This window comes from Falco biarmicus, chromosome 1 (genome assembly GCF_023638135.1).
Source record: "Falco biarmicus isolate bFalBia1 chromosome 1, bFalBia1.pri, whole genome shotgun sequence".
In the NCBI taxonomy this organism is placed as follows: Eukaryota; Metazoa; Chordata; class Aves; order Falconiformes; family Falconidae; genus Falco; species Falco biarmicus.
The window spans coordinates 16,952,479-16,969,652 of record NC_079288.1 but is presented as its reverse complement, the minus strand read 5'-3'; the positions used below and the strand labels follow the sequence as shown (position 1 = coordinate 16,969,652).

Genomic DNA, 17,174 nt, shown 5'->3' with positions numbered 1-17,174 from the left:
AGGCAATCCGTGACATTCTTCTTTTGCAACTGTGTCAACATCTTTTGAAAGTAATTAGGTACCACTACATTTATTATTTAGTTATCACAAGCTCTATTTTAATGACACCTAATGTGACATGTATCTATTTTGAGTTTTCACATGCAGGGGAAAAAAAAAAAAAAAATCTCTGGCAAACCGTCTGCATATCAACGTGGTGAGCTACCGCACAGCGCGAGCTTACGCTGTACCGCACGATTGGAGTGCATTAAGTTGTTACGCACACCAGCCAGAAAAACAATTCTCGCTCTCAAAAATACTTTGGCTACTCTCTGTTTGGTTAAAGGTTATATAAATAGTAGCTTTAAGAAGGATAAAACAATCTCCATACAAAGCAAACAAATTCTGTTGTAATTTATTGCTGTCCAATAGACATATATACACACCCACGTATAAATGTATACTTTCAAAAAATTATCTGTTCCTGCACATTTATGCTTTCAGCAATGTAGCTGAGAAACAATGGAAACTTTTATTCTTCGTGGAAAGGTAAATTCTGTTTTTTCGCTTCCCTTCTGAAACTCTAGAGTTTTTACAGGCAACTACAAAAGTCAGCACGCTAAAGCCAACAGTATCCCATCTTCAACACCATGTGGTAGAAAAGAACTTTCTTTTCCCTCCAATGTATAAAGTTATGTGAAAGAAGACATTTTTCTAGTCTATAGAGAGTAAAGAATAAATTATAGTGATAAGATCTGGAAAAGTTTGGTTGGAAGTTAAGAGATTTTCACATCTGTGTCTACACATCCATGCCTTGGGAATAATGTATCTCAAGTACCAGTCACATAAAAATGCAAGAAATCGTTCCTCTCTCAAACGTAGCAAAACCATTCATTGTACTTATGTCTACACTTTGACTAGTAGCTTACAACAGTGAACTGAGCTAGCAAACAAAAACACTTTACCTTTAACTTACGATGTTATTTAATGCATGTATATGCATTAAAAAATACACATATACTAACAAATACACAACTTAATTCACCATGACGTTATTCCCTCTTTGAGCTTGAATAAAGTTAATTTATTCATGCTGTTCAAACATTAACCGAGTGATACTGCAGCGAATCTGCATGTAATACCACGACAAGGCTGATTTATATCCCTAAAGTCAACGACCATCTTCCTCTCGGTTTCTTAGGGCTTTGGATTCCCCTCCACTACTTTTCTGGCAGATTCTCACATTATATTCTGAACAATAGTTCAATGTCACGTCAACAACACCTGAGGAATTACACCTTGTGTTTAAAGGGATAATGGTACAGCCTTTCACAAACCTCATACAAAATGCTTGTGTGTATCAGACAACAGGAGTACTAGAAAATATACCGTCTGCTTTCTTGAAGCTTTCTGCGTCATCTCAAGGTGAAAGAATGACTGGGGAAAGAAAGGCATGCATCCTAAGCTTTGTATGAACACTGCCTTCTTTTATAATACAGCTAGGCAGGTAACAAACACAATGTACACTTAACACACCATTCCACAGTTTTACTCCCATGAAAGAAAAAGAAAGAATTAAATAATTTAAGCCACTAACACTTTTCTCTAGTTGCCTAGTACAATGTATGAATTATTTCAAAGGAAGTTTGTATTATGAACCCCCAGTTCACAGAAATAATAATTAACATACATACACACCCCTCCCATATTCCACAAAACAGTGAAGAGCAGCTGCATAAAACACACACCAAGGTCCTCCAACTACAAGGACTTCAGTGCAAGTATCTCAGCTGCCTGCTTTATCCTACTTTTTGACAGGAAAAAGCACTCAAACAGATTCAGTAGGGCAGAATTATACCAGACTTACTAAGCCCCAGTACCCTCTTTGAACCATAAAAGAAAAAGATTTTGTTTAAAATCAAGAATTTCTGGTTGACATATTTTGCATTCCTTTCTGATTTAAAACACCCCGCTATGAAAGCTACCATTATTTAAAAGTGAAGAAAGAAAAAGGAATTTGCCCCATTTCTCCCCACTCCTCACTTTGCTATTGTCCCCTGTATCTATTTCCAGGAAGCCATATTCATTAGGGTTAATCTGCCTACTAAATGAATAAACAAAGGATTTCTCTGTCACTGAGAGGCCAGGTGAGCCGATATCATCTTCTAACACAGAAAATCATCCGCACAAATACAGCGCAGGAAATTACCTGCTGCAATCCCACACCTGGGATCATTTGGCAAGTAGCTTAGAAATGTTGAGTAGATGACTGAAATCAAACTAATTATTTTTTTTTTTTAATGCAGATCTTCTGTCAGCAGAAAAAAAGGCCTTTCAAAAAACGTGATGCAAAAAGGTCTCAAATGTCTTGGCTTACTACACTTCCTAGTATTTCAGAAAAATGTCCTCATATGAAAATGCTATATGGATTTCTATAATTAAAGTATTCTGTTTGCTTACTAATGACAATTACCTACGGCTGTTTCCAGCCATGCCCACGCTGCTGCGTGCTGCAGAAGTTTACAAATTGTAAGAGTCTAATGAATGGGACAGAAAAAAGGGTCTACTCGAGCTTCAAGTAATACTGACATAAATGAAGCACCTAATACGATAACACAAACCTACACATGCAACTCCTTGCACAGAGCTAACTCGAAGCGCTGTGAGTTATCACGTTTCTGGTAGGCATCACTGCAGACGGGGCTTCAGAAGTGTCTGCGTGTTTCAACAGCTGGCACCTGAAGGATGAACTTCTTGTGCAGAAACGAATATGGAGGGGTATTATGAGTATGATGAGAGGCTGGGGGTAATCACCAAAAAATCCACAGATGACATACAAACAAGCATTCAAATGCCTGGCTGCAAATGTATGAACATTGTACACGATATGGCAGAAAAGGAGCCAACGCAGAGACTGAGAACTACAGAAAATGCTGTGACAAAGGAGGAAGATGTGCTCAGCAGCCGCGATTTGGACTGATGGAGACACGGGGTAATTCTGAGTATCAAGGAAACCGAACAGGAGAGGTCACAAAATTCAAGAAAAGAAAGTAATCACACCTGCAGAGAAACACACAGGCACGAAAACCAAAGTTCACAGCTTGGCAACGCTATGGAGGAAGAAAGGCCAGGATTTGAAGCCGGCATGGATGAATGGTGCTCCCAAAGCTACCCAGCAAAAGGCTCCCTTCCCTCCCGCAAACATGGGTTCTTTTTGATGTTCCTTATACAGCGAGCAAGAAGAGATAAATTAAAATTGAGAACCTAGAGAGGTCTTTGATCCTATTGCCTGGAAATATGTATAAGAATATTTTCTCCAGACGTACTTTTGCTATATATGGAAACCAAATGCTGACTAATCATATAAACCTTATGGTGCCTAAGCACAGCTGTAATCTGCAGCAGAACACTGTCACAACGGCAAAGGAAAATGTGGAAAACTAAGAAGTTAGCTGCGGTGCTGAGAAAAAGGAGAAAATGGTGATCAAAGGCACTGGAGGCCAGATTAGACAAGAGGGAGAGCTTCTAGCTGGTTAGCTTTTAAGATACAAGTGACATATTTATGACTTATTCTTGTATTACTGAACTTTAACAGTCCAAGTAATGATTATTCATTTTCCAAGTTTATAGAAAAATGACTCTATACAAGACCTGCTGACTCAGGACAACGGTAATGGGATACAAAAGCCTGAATTTTCATTTATTGGTGTATAGATAGCACCAGTTGGTAGTGATAGAGCCGTTTAGAGCTGTTTATCAAGACATGCCACGAGTCTTTGTTGGGAACAGAAGAAGGGGAGGCGAGAGCCACAGCCTGCCCATTTGGCCTTATGTTTCAGGCACGCAGCGGGATGGGGTGTCAAGAGAAGCACGTACATGGCACCAGCACTCACGGAGACTGCCAGGGACGGCACAGCTTGGCAACAGCCGAGGGCAGCCTGGGCTTCACTGCTCGAGTGCGGCTGGGGAATACGAGGACTTCTGTTTCTATGGGTATTCCTTGTCCTCTGAAATGACACCAAAATAATGCAAAGAAACAGAATCTATTTCCCTTTAAAAGGACAAGGCATAGAGAATTTATACATTCTTAGAGTGATTTCAATTTATGGGAATGGGATTGTACTGATATCCCCAAAAAACAAGATGGAATCTCTTGGAACTTTTTTTTTTTTTTTTTTTAATACTCACATTCTTGGCTGCTAAGATTTTGTGCTGGAGCTTTTATGTTCACAGAAGATAGTGGAAATACACAAACCCCTTTCACTACTGACTAAACAGCAGGAGAGGACATATAATATCAACAAATCTATTTACAAATGGGAGTAGCGTTTCTTAGTACATCAACTTCAAGGTAAACCTCTACAATTCTACTGTTTTATCTTTAAATCACTTTTTTTTTAATCAAATCATATTCCTTTAGGATACACTAGTCAATGTGAGTGACCACAGCATTTAGGAATGTGACTCTACTGCATGTGTGAAAATCTAGTGGTCTTTCCCCAGCGTGGCTTGGAAGTCCACGTTATCTTGGTTATATCATCTAAAAAACACCTCACCAAGCCACACTGGCGTGTGACCACCTTACACTCACTTTCCAGTGGCATATTAAAGATACCACCTAACTACCAGCTAACTAACACAGAAAACTGTTATTAACTGTGAAATTTGAGAGTAAGGTGATATGGTAATACAGAGTACCCCGGTCAGCATTTATTACTGGAGTTCATCAGTCATTTACAGAGTCCCCAGTACAAGCAACGAGAGAACACGAACTCTGAGAACAGCATCAGTGCTTGCTTTTCACTTAAAGCGCTCATCAGTATGGCACACCTACTCAATGCTTTCAATAGGTGTTAAAAATTCCTACGCTGTAACGCAGTAAATGCATTATGAACAGGCAAAGGCAAGTGGCTATAGTTTAGAAGCACAAAGGTGAGATAATGGCCTTCCACATCACTGAACTGTCAACCTCATTTAGCATAAAGCATGGCATCTGGAGATTTCAAATCATACAGCCGTTTAAAAATATATAGAATGTTAAATTAAATGACAAACACGAGACATGTCACCTTTTAGAGGCAGAAATGTAAAACCAAAGCATATGTTCTCCAACTGTATTTGCTTCAGGATCAGCAATATTTTTGTAACCTCATTAGTTTCTTGACTTGGTTTTAAACATGGAAGGATGGATACACAAATAAGTTATAGGTCCTCCATACGATATCCTCAATCGTAAGTCAATCTTTACTAGCAAAATAAATGAAGAACTCTGGATTTAACTCTTACAGAGAGTCTGGAAGGTGAAGACAATGAGAAAAAATTGCCGCAAGCTGTTAGGGATGAAATTTACTCTGTATTTTGAAGTCTGAATCCGAGAGTCACATGTAGATATCTAGTTTTCAAATCCACATCTACAAATAAATCCTGCGGCCTCTATGTGTGCTGAACTCTGACAAGCCCAGAAGTCCCACGTGGTTAGCACACAGAAACGGGCCCACGCGCAGCCACCCTGATCGAGGGCCAGCCGATGTCTGCAGCAGTTTATCTGTCTCTGCGTGGCACTGAGCCTAAGCTAATAAACTGTAGCTGGCTCCACACAGAGCTAGCCCGGGTCTCAGCACTGTGGTCTTGTAACCCCTACGGTGGGACAACACTGTGCTGAGCCGGCTGGGCAGCTCTGCAGGGAGCCGGCCCGTGGGTGGCACAGCCAGGGCCAAGGAGGTGACAAACCCCGCTCCCGAGCATCATTTGGAGACATCTGCCCTGTGCTTCTGCTCTTCCACTACCCTTGGCAGCCCAGCTCACTGGCCCCCTCGGAGAGGGAGGGCAGACTGCATGTGCACCCTCACCTGCACTAGAGGCTGCTACCCATCTGAGCTATCGCTGTACTTCAGTCACATTACATCACTTAAGAGCACACGGTCAGCACTTCATGGCATGCACAATCTTTCACTGAAGTGTTATTAAAAGGCTATAACTAGGTCAATAAAGCTGTATTTTATTTGTCCTCTCACAGCAATGTGGACGTGGTGCCTGCTGAGGACATTAAACAAAACATCATACCCAAAATTCAAATTATTTTTCAGCTAGCCACTATATAAGTGGATCTGTTACAAGTGGCCAGTTTAACATACAGCAGGGGAGTGCTGTGAAGTACTCATGTCAGGGTATTGCACCAGGCAGAGCTGGCTCCCCTCTATCCTCCCCTCCTCACCCCCTTATCAAAACTGATTTTATAGTGTGAGGAATATTTGATACTGCCTAACGATGAAAGTCCACTGAGCCCTGACCCAGAGCATCTTTAAGCACATGGTTGAGCATTTACCCGAAGATCAGTAAGGATGGCTTCTCTTTCTTTGCAGGCACTGTAGGACCAGCACAAACCAACTGCAGTGGTGGTTTTTGTTTTTTTTTTTTGCAAGCCAGATTCCCAAAGTTTCAGTCACAGGTTTCATTGGAGAGAAAGGAAAAGGCATCAGCAAAACTTTGAAATAAAATCATGTAATAGTGAAGCACTGCTTACAGTTTATCTTATTGCGCATGAAAGTTTAAACTTTGCTTTCAACCTTGGTTTTCCAAACATTCTGTCATTCACCAGAGTTAAAAATAAGAGAAAGCAAGGATGAAATGTAAATGATTAAAATGCATGCATATGTTCTTTTGTAAAATACATAATGCTTCTGCAAGGCTTTCCCTCGTATTTTGGACACAAATCAAGGGGGAAATGGTTCGCTTATGATAGTGAATTTTTTATCTAACTTCAGTGGTAAAATGTACTTCCATGTAAGTGTTTCACTGCATACTGCTTGTTGCTGTTGGTTTGGTGTTTTTTAAAGCTTAACTAGAAACACCAAAACCAAAAGACTAATACAAGACACTGTTTTCTTCTCCAAATTCTTTCATGGCAACTTTCTGTTTTTTTAAAAAAATCCACTAGCAACACAAACAACCTCGTAGATGATCTACAGTCATTTAGTGAATTTGACATTCAATCACAAATAAGTTCTGAGGATGTTATGCTTACTTTTAAAATGTATTTTAAATGACAGTCAAACAGTACAGCACACGGTGATTTGCTCAGCATACAATGCTGTAAACAATATAGGTGAAAGTCTGAAGAGGTACTTTTTCAATTAATGGAAATTGTCCTGGTAGCAAAGAGCTAGCAAGATCCTTACTACAACACTGGCTTCTATTGCTTTTTTACAGCAAGGTGAAAATACATACGTATACTTGCCTAGAGGCTTCCTTTCCCATAGTAGCATAGTCAGGACTTTCTGAAGGGTCCTAACATTAAAAGAGGCTACGAATTACAGTTTCCAGTTCCTATTCTGCCCTACTTACATCAACGGTACCATAACTTGGAGCAAAGGGTAAGTAATGCAAAAGACAATGACGGAGCTGGTTACCAAAACTAATGCTCAAACCCAACCAGATACACACAAGCAAGCATTTGGTTTCTGTGCCAAAGCCTTGCGAATTCTATGATTAATCCAGCAATACAGGTGGGCTGTGCACAGCCAGGGCCAGCTGCATCTGGGACAAACGCCCAGGCAAGCAAGCGTGTGTAGGTCCCGCGCTTCGAGCAGATGTGAGCTCAAGGGAAAGCAGCTGTGCTGGACGCCCCTATAGGTATTCTACACAGCACGCCCGGCACAGGAGGCACAAAGGGCTGCCCGCTGTTGGAGGGAAACAGCAGGCAAGAGAGACTTGGCAAGCCTGGGATTTCAGAAGAGGAGGGCCTGCATCCCACTTGACCTGGGGACAGGGGATTTTTGATAGGACTATTACAATCAGAGTTTATAAAATATATTTGGAAAGGCCTTCGTGTTGGTTTTGGGATAGCATACGAAGGCCCCAGGAATCCACTCTGAGGCCTTAAATCTGCAGCCAAACTCCAGCAAACCCATATGTTAGTCATATTACCACCTTTTTCTTTTCCCCGTTCTTGCTCCGTTTTAAAGGACCATGCCCTGCACATAAACGCAAGAGAGGCTCATATAGCACTTCTCTTACCTGGAGAAACCCTGTGCTAATGATGTGAGTAATCCCAAATCTGCTTTCTGTCATTTACTGATTTCGACCTGCTTGTTTTCACCTTTCCAAGGGCAACAGCACAGGAAGGTTTATGTACACAAAGCACTTAGCTTTCTGTGCTCCCCCTAAGACTCTGCATTCTTTTTGGAAGGAGGCAAGCCTCAGGCAGGCTGTCCCCAGCAGCGGTCAAGACTGTAAGAGATCTCCTATTTGCAGAGCGCCCACAGCTGGAGGCACAGCCAGCAACTCCGTACTTGCTCACAAGAACCAGCTGAGGAGGAAGATGGTGATGAGAGGAGGAAGATGGTGATGAACAGGGGCTCCTTTCACCCCGCGCTCCCCTTCCCAGCTCACCGGTGCTCGCTGGCACCAGCTTTGGCTTTTTGCAGCACTCCGCCCATAGCTAGAGTACTAACCGGTCCCCAGTTTAGCTTTGGTTGTAATAAAAAGTGAAAGCAATGCAAGCAGCAGATAAAGCACTATTAAAAAACTGGCTGGGGTCATGCCAGGAATGGAGTCCAAGGCAGGGGGAGGAGCCAAGACAACTGCAAACTGATGGGTATTTCACAGTATGGGATAATTAAGAAAAACAAAATATTTTCCATCTGTTTTTTTACCCCTTACGTCATTGAAGCAATAAAATATATACAAGTAAGTACCAACAGACTATATTTCAACTTAGATATAAATATTTATTTCCATCTGAGAACATCCTTACTTCAGCAAGGAGAAGACAGAGTGAGAAGGCTGTGATTGTAATCACACCCACGAAGTATTAAACTCCACCTTAAAACAGATCAAATGCCTAGCTCATTTATCATGCCAAATAGCTCAGTTTTATATGGCATATACCTAAACCCACACTTCTGTTCAGTCGTCTATATTAATACTCCAATGAACAATAGCTAAAACCTGCCAATTTTGGATTAACAATGGTGAAAATAGGTGCATATGCTGACATCCACTAAAAAACCCACAAACAGCCACATGTGCGGACTTGATGTTCTTTTTTAAAGCTGTTTCAGTACAGATACAGACTGTGCAGAGTCTTTCCACCACAAGCAGTGGACTGGACCAGATGAGCTCTGAAATGAGACATTAAACCTGTGGTAATTGACCAAAGAACAATTTGTTGTGGCTCTGGAAATAGTAAGCCTCGATCATTTCAATTATTACATAGTAAAGTATTATCCATACAAAAAAAACCAACCAAACAAACAAAAAAACCCCACAACAAACCAAAACCAAAAAAACCCCATTATCTGTAGTATGAGGAAGTACGAGCGAGAGGAAAATTAGCAATTCACATTGAAAGTAATTTCTTGGTATGATACTGGTGGCCAGCTCACATGCTGCACAGCTGAGAGCTCTATGGCTGTACCCTAAATCAGCAGCTCATCAACTCCCTCCTCAGTTTCTCCTTCCTTTTTGTGCGTTTTGATTTAAAATGCAGCACTCTTATCTCATTACTTGGAAAAAAGCAAGAATTACAAACAAGCCACCATACTTTAAAAACTATTTCTGCCATCTAACAAAGATGGGACTAGACAAAAAAAAATAATATTCAGGATTCAGTACGAAACTAGGAGACTTTGCCTAGCAGCTGCTACAACACTTCCAACAGACCTTGAAAAACCAAACCCAAAAAACATTCTTCAGACACTGCTTCATACCCGGTTTTACATCTACAGATTCAATCGCTCTGAAGAGGCCATCACAACCTATAGTATTCAGGTAGTTGCTGTGCTCTAGGGACACGGACATCAAGCCTCTACAGGTATTTCACAGGCAGGAGGAAGCTGAGAGACAAAAGGAAGAGTCCGCAGAGCCCTGAGGACAACGGCTGATGTTCTGGAACAGTTCCTGAAAGCAAGGGAGGACATGCTGGAGGATCTCAAGAGGATCAGAACCAGCAAGCAATCCTGGTCATTAGAAACCTAGCATCTGACAGAGACTGTAGTGCAGAGTGGAGGAGATACACTTGCAACAAGAAATAATGAAGCATATTTAGAGGTTTTTCAAAGCAAACAGTAAGCAAACACTTCAAAGGATAGCCTAATTTAGTGAAATAATTAAATAAAAATGTCTGTTCTAAAACTGCAAAACTGAAAAGCTTTCCCTGAAACAATACTGACTAAAATGCATTTGCAGATGGATGTTCAAATACTCTTCAATTGTGCATCTAATAATTTTGAGAACACTTCAAACGCTCTTGATTAATAGATGAGTTTAGAATACAAACTTACAAAAATATCAAGATTTGTAAAACGATTCCTTTAAGCACTGTATAAAATGAGCAGAAATGTCAATGAGCATGCTTCTTTGCAGATACTGAATGGTGTGTTGTTTCTGTGCAATCTATAAAAACACAAGTACAGACACTGAGGTTTCTGGATCTCTTGTAAGTTTAACAGTAGCTAGGAGCTCTTAGATCTCAAGCTATAATAAATATTGTATCCTACAGGAGCCCATCGGGAATCTCAGCTCATGTGTTGTTCCACAGAAGATTGTGGTGTCAGATATGATTAGAATCAGCACTTTCCACTTATTCAGAGCTTTAAAGCTACCTACACAGAACATTAACAACTGTTAATGAAAGACAAGCGAGGGGTACATAAGACAATCTTACATTCAGAATGAGTTTGTGTTAGCTACAGATACGCAAAATACCTATTGCAAATTTTCTGTTTGCTTATGGGGAAAAAATCCAAGGCATTTATACATTTGGACCAGACCATGCTCTAGCACACTGCTATTTCTCGGTTGACAAACCGTTACATGAACTGAAGGTGGCTTCCCCTGCTGAAAGTTAGTATGCAACACTTCGGCAATTAAGACACTCCACCGCCTGCATTAATGGACCACTGGTACATGCGTCAAGCAGGTTGTGTGACATGAGAACAACTGTCTTCGAGCAGCAGTGGACTGCACCAGCGGCCAGTAACACGGCCCCTGGAGGGCTCGCTGCAGCTCGCCTTCACGTACAAAGAAAAACCCCACTACCTATATTTGGTTATGTCGGTTAGGTCAAAGTTAGGCTTTCATGTAGCTATAGCATCAGCATGGAAATTGCTGGGTTTCTTGTTTGTCAAAGTCCCCTGTGAACTATCAAAAATCACATTGGCAAGATGAACAAGATAATCAGCCTTTGGGGAATTAAGCGCCTTGAAGTTTGAAGTCAAATTCAACCTAACGTAGCTGCATCTAGAAAAATGTTGATTTTCAATTGCATCTATGAAACTAACTTGCACATTGCACGATTTTTTTAAACTGATACTCATCTATGTGTCAAAGCGCAACCACCTTAGAAGCGATTGTTTCAATTACTATGAGCCTCCTCAGCTAAAGCAAAGGCAAACCGGCATAGCGAACAACAGTCTCCTCTGTCACTAACAGAGTATCAGCTACCACACATCACTACACCATGCTGCGCAGAACAAGTTCCCATCTCCTGAACTAAATGACTAACACACCCACAACCATCACAGGGAGGCAAAAACAAATGACTATATAAAGATTCTGCTGCCTTTCAGTCACTGTTCCCATGCTTGTCCTCTCCAGTATACTTCCCCTGCCTACAGAAAACACCCACCAGTGTTTCAAGACATTAATGCTACTCCATGTATCCCTGCAGCTGAGTCTTTTCCCAAGCCAGGCACTGATCCAGCAGCAAGTGCCCAGTCAGTAGTGTCAGGTCATTTTAATTTCTCTTTGTATTTCCACAGTCTATAGGGCATAGCTGTTTCTAAATGTAATCATGTATACTGCACTGGCATCTTGGAGCCTGTTGAAGTCAGTTCTGTCTTAAGGCTCTCTTCAAAAATCATCAGAAAACATTTTCTCAAATTAGATGAAATAAATCAAGTTGAAAAAGTTCTAAGTAGCAGAATTTTGTATTATGCAGCTCAGGCGCGCACACACATTTGTCAATGTGGACAAATAGGATGGAGAGAGGATGAGCACATGCAAACACATGCTACTGCACTGAGAAAACAAAAATACCTGATACATCCCACATGATATCACTATTCTAGGAAAAATGTTTTCCAGATAAGTAACCTAATACATGTTTTAAATGGGTCTGATATTAACAGAAATGGCTCACAAGTTATTCCAGGAAAAAACCATAAGTTAAACTCGTTGAAATTGAAGCTGACAGAACGCAGAAGTACCAAGTATGCAGCGCTGAGTACGCAGTTTTGCTGTTACTAAACAGGTGATGCCCTTTAAGAACCGCTTGTTATAGGGCCATTGTTAAAAACTCTCAGTTGCTGCAAAGAATAGACCAAGGGCCAAATCTCTTCCTTGGCTTCAAAGCTCAGCATTATACTCAAAGGATCTGAGTGCAATCTCTATCTGCAACAACAAACTACCTTTATACCATCCAGGTAATTACAGGTTCGGGTCAAGGACTCCAGACCATATTGATTACATCTCTCTGCAACAAGGACCCTCCAGCGCTGCCCGGCTCCACTCAAGCACAAGAACGGCAGCTCAAGTATCCATGACGCCAGGCCTCCCTGGCCCTACCAGTGCCCGTAACAGGAGACCAGCCACCGCTCAGCCCTGTCAGTTATTGCCTGTGGCAGTAAGGACAGCCTGGGAATTCATAATGTTGGTGACTTCATCTGCCAGCTGCATTCACACATCTTTACTACCTGAATAACTGATCTCTGCTACTCCAAGGCAGCACTTTCTGGTGTACAGCATTTGGGAATAAATATTTGATTGTGCATACAACAGAAAAGAGCTCAGATGGTTTAAGGTGTGACAGCAGAAGTGTTTATTAAATTCCACGAGAGAGCATTGCTGGACAGTAAGAATTTGTCCCATGGTCCCTATCTCACAGGTGTGGTGAAGAACAATAAAAGATCCTTCACAGGCATAGGGGAGGGAGGGAGGGGAGGCAAACTGCCTCCCCCACAAAACCTGAGTACAATTCTTCTGTTCATTAATCCCTCTGCAGGCAACAAGCTATCTGTCCATGACCAGCCAGTTGCACACAAAAGAAAGGGAAGTACTAAATTACAAGCCGATTTTAAGTGGGCATTGATTGAAGTAACCAGAACAGAGCTCAGTATTATCAGTTTCATACAACAGTAATAAACAATCTTCATTAAAAAATGATGCGCGCATCCCTAAGCGGCACAGCACATGCCATGTTTTAGGTAAAAACATAAGGGTTCCCCCCTGCCCCATGCACAATCAAAGAGGAAAAAATGGCTCAGGATCTTTTTCTTCTACAACTTAGTTTTATTCATTAAAATCCTTCCCACTCTAACTTCTCTATTTGTCCTAAGCAACAAACGGAGATCTCCCCTGAGCAGGAAAGGAAAAGGTTGATGCAAAACAGAGATCAGACTTCTTTGTCTATGTTCTCCCACTCTGCTAGCAATGCAACAAAATCTTTATTTCACTGATGGGCAAGTGTCAAAAACCTCTTTGTATGAGGGAATAAACAGGGCTTTTCATAAACACGCACACAGATGGACACACTTTTTTTTTTTAAAAAAAAAAACTAAGCAGGATTGAATTAACAGCTATGACTGAGCATACCTGAGTACCTGAGCCCTACAACACATTTGTTACAGTTTAAGGGAAACGCTTGCCCTTACAGACTCAATACAGCTGTGATCAAATTTACTGTGATTAGGAACTGCTGCAAAATCCTTTCTCTAGAGGTTTTCTATTTCTGAAAGTTCTGAGTTGTTTTTTCCATACAGATATCCTAACCTTCTTATACCCTTCAATTTCTGTATTAGTAGTAGTAGAGTTCTATCTGGTCATAGCTGTTTTTTTCAGGTATATACATATATGACATGCATCATTCATCCACAGGTTATAGTATAAAAATTCAAAAAGGTGCCTGGAAATTCTCAATTACATGTCTAGCCTATGGTGATAGTTTCTAGATTAGTCTCCATCATTCTGTAGGTATCCTCAGCTACAGAAATTCATATCTAATGCTCAACACGTCAAAGTAAGGAAGAGCATTCAATGTGTACAGGTAATGGAAAGTTTTCAAGCTGTGCCCACAGAGTGGTCTTCCAAAACACTGCCAGGTCATTCAGCAACAAATATATTTTTTGTTGCTCTACAGATTTCTGTCTCAGGGTCCAATGGTTTAGGTTGTCTAAAGAGTGTGACCTTCAGCTGCAGCATCTCCTGCAGACAGGGCACTTGTAAGGTTTCTCCTTCATCTCTAGTGTCTAATAAAGTCTTACATGGAACCTGACTTACTAAGATGTACCCCACCTCTGCTGAACCCAAAACACCCAGCCGACAGCCTCGGCACTTCTTCGGGAACGATGGACACAGAGACGCACATGCACCCGCTTGCTACACACAGTGTGCATTTTCTATGCGTACAGCAGTGGTTATTTTGCTGCATTATCATCAAAGGCTTCCTGCTTTCTAAAGATTTACACTCAGTGTAGTCCCTTTAACATTTCTAACTGCCAATCTGGAATAGCATCTGGAATTACAGTGCATTTAATCCTTGAGGGTATATTCTCGCTATGATGCACATGCCTAGAATATGTGCATTGAGGGACAAACGTCCAGTAGCTTTAGGTGACTACATTTGTGCAAACTTTCCCTAAAGATCTGACTTAAAACCCAACAACCCCACCCCACAAAAGAACCCAGAGAACAGTATCTTAGGAGAATTTTAAGTCAAGATAACCACATTAAAATATGCATTTTTTAAACTTATCCAAGTAATCTTTACAGATACAGCCATCCACCTTGAAAAAGCCATTGCAAATTGTCACTATTCATAACAGTATTAGAATTTTGTATTTTTTAAATGAAGGTTTTTGCAAATGATCTTGCCAGAGAGTATTGTAATTTGTATACCATAGTTCTGCAGAAATGTGAAAATCATGATTAAGATAATTACACAAATTTCTCATCGAACACAACAACAGAGTTGTCACCAACAGGGGAGAAGGAAGGAAGCTATCAAGAACGGCAGAAGAATAATGGAAGATGATAAACATGTACTTGAAATCTTTTGATAGAAATAACAAGCGATGGAGTTAGATAAGAGGAGGCGCCACGCTGGTGGTATCTCTGAGCAACAGGCAATCAAACAGCCAGATAAGCATCTTCATAAAGTGCAACAGACTTGAATGCATGGGTCATAACTGAAGAATCACTTCCTGGTTCAGTTTAGGCAGTAAAAATTTATGACCTACTTAAAAATCCTTAAAACCTAAAAATGTATCTTCCAATAAATTTGTTTTCCATAAAGAATGTAAGCCATTTAGGGCAAGCCTTAGTAATAGCAGGAAATGAGAATACTTACAGTAGTGGACTATAACACAAAAAAATGCAGTGTCATCCATCAAAAATAAAACCTGTAGATTCAAAGGTGAGATTAATGCCATTTCCTGCACATCTTTAAAGGTGAGAAGAGCCGAAAGCGAGTAAAAGTACTCCTCTTCCCTTTGCTGGGCTTCGTCACAACAGCAAGAGATTTCAAAAGACAGCGTATGTTTTTTGCTTGTGTCTCCTCTACTCTGCAGCAGAATTCACACCCCTATACCATCACACATAATCTGGCATAGTTACCCTAAATCTGGACCAAGAATTTCTGCATGGGAAAGGACAGGGATTGGGCAATATGCAAACCACAAATAGATGGTAAAGTCCCTGAATCAAAACTCAATTCACTCAAACTCTCTGGCAGTGAAGTTAAATAAAGTACTGCTATCAGCATGTCCCTAACAAAACCCATGTATTGTTTGTAAAAAACTTATGAGGTGTTATAACAAAACTGAGTCACTGCTGTACAGTAAATATATTTTCAGTGTCATAACAATGTATGCAATTGACTTTGGCAATTTTAATATGGACACACATGTTAAAGGCATTACCAATAGAGCTTCATCACATTCACATGAGCCATTTCACATTAAGGCCCCATCCACACTTCAGGAAAGGCTGTTTAGCATAGAACAGGTACAGCCCTATGTGTTTTGCTGCTTCTATTGTAGATGGAGTAACACCATTTTAGAACGCGTTATGGTTACATTTCAGAATTGTTATATATCCCTGCTATAGGTAATGGCACTGCTCCGTTCATACCCAAGAGAAAAAAAAACATCCCCATCCTGATAACCCAGATCTCTCTATCTGTATCAGCTGGCATTACCACATTGATAGTGAGGAAGAGCTATGCCATTAATCACTCTGGATCTGAAGTGTCAGATGCACAGACAGAAGCACTCCTACGATTCAAGCTTGTAAGCTTTCGGGGTAATAGGCATATATGAACTAGTAAAAAAAAAAAAATAATCAGAACTGATGCCTTTATGTTTTCTTCTGTATAAAAAAAATATTTTAAAAATTACTTTGTCATGTAGTAAACCAAATAAAATTCCTTTTAAACAACCAGCATCAAATGTTTGTCTAAACTCAAGGTGAATTAATGTAACAAATTTTAAATATTTGGAAATGGAATTTAAAATGAAAATCCTCAATATCAAAAGTAAATGTAGTTATTATTGAGCTCAGTTATAAACATATCTAAGGAATATCCTGTAATACCCAAATAAATTAATTTGGCAAACAATGCAGTACCTTGGACTCTGAATTTATATCAATAGCAAACAGAGCCTGGAACAGGAGCTTTTAACTCCCTTTAAAACAACCTTCAGAAACCAGTTTCTGTATGTGTTACAGTCTCTTTTTACAGTTTAACCTCAATCCAATCAGCAGCCTCCAGGGATTTTCAAATCGCTAAAGATTAAAATCCTCTCTGACTTGACTGTTTGACTAATGCTGTGTGTTTAATAATTCTACTTGTGAGAGATTTTATTTGACAAAATCCTGCTGTGTGAACCCTTCAGACACTATACAGCTGTACTAGAATATAAAGCTCTGCTGTCCTTGTTTCTTTATACAGACTATACCCCACCACTAAGAGGGGGGAAAAAAAAAAAAAGCCTCATAGTCATATATTACTATGTTGATAAACATAATCACTGTAATATTAAATTTACACACTCTTTCAGAGCGGACTAGTGAAAATGTGCCTATTACACAAACATTAGCTAAACTATCCTGTTGTCCTGACTGTTCACAGAAATCAATTACACTTATGATTACATTTCAATGAAAGCTATTTTATAAATGAGATGGAACCATAATAT

General features: G+C 40.3%; 1 protein-coding gene across 12 annotated transcripts in view; it reads right to left on the bottom strand.

The window, feature by feature from the left end:
- The window catches only part of BCAS3 (BCAS3 microtubule associated cell migration factor), a 370,196-nt gene that overhangs the window by 177,051 nt on the left and 175,971 nt on the right, over window positions 1-17,174 (bottom strand). The gene's annotated exons all lie outside the window — the stretch shown is intronic.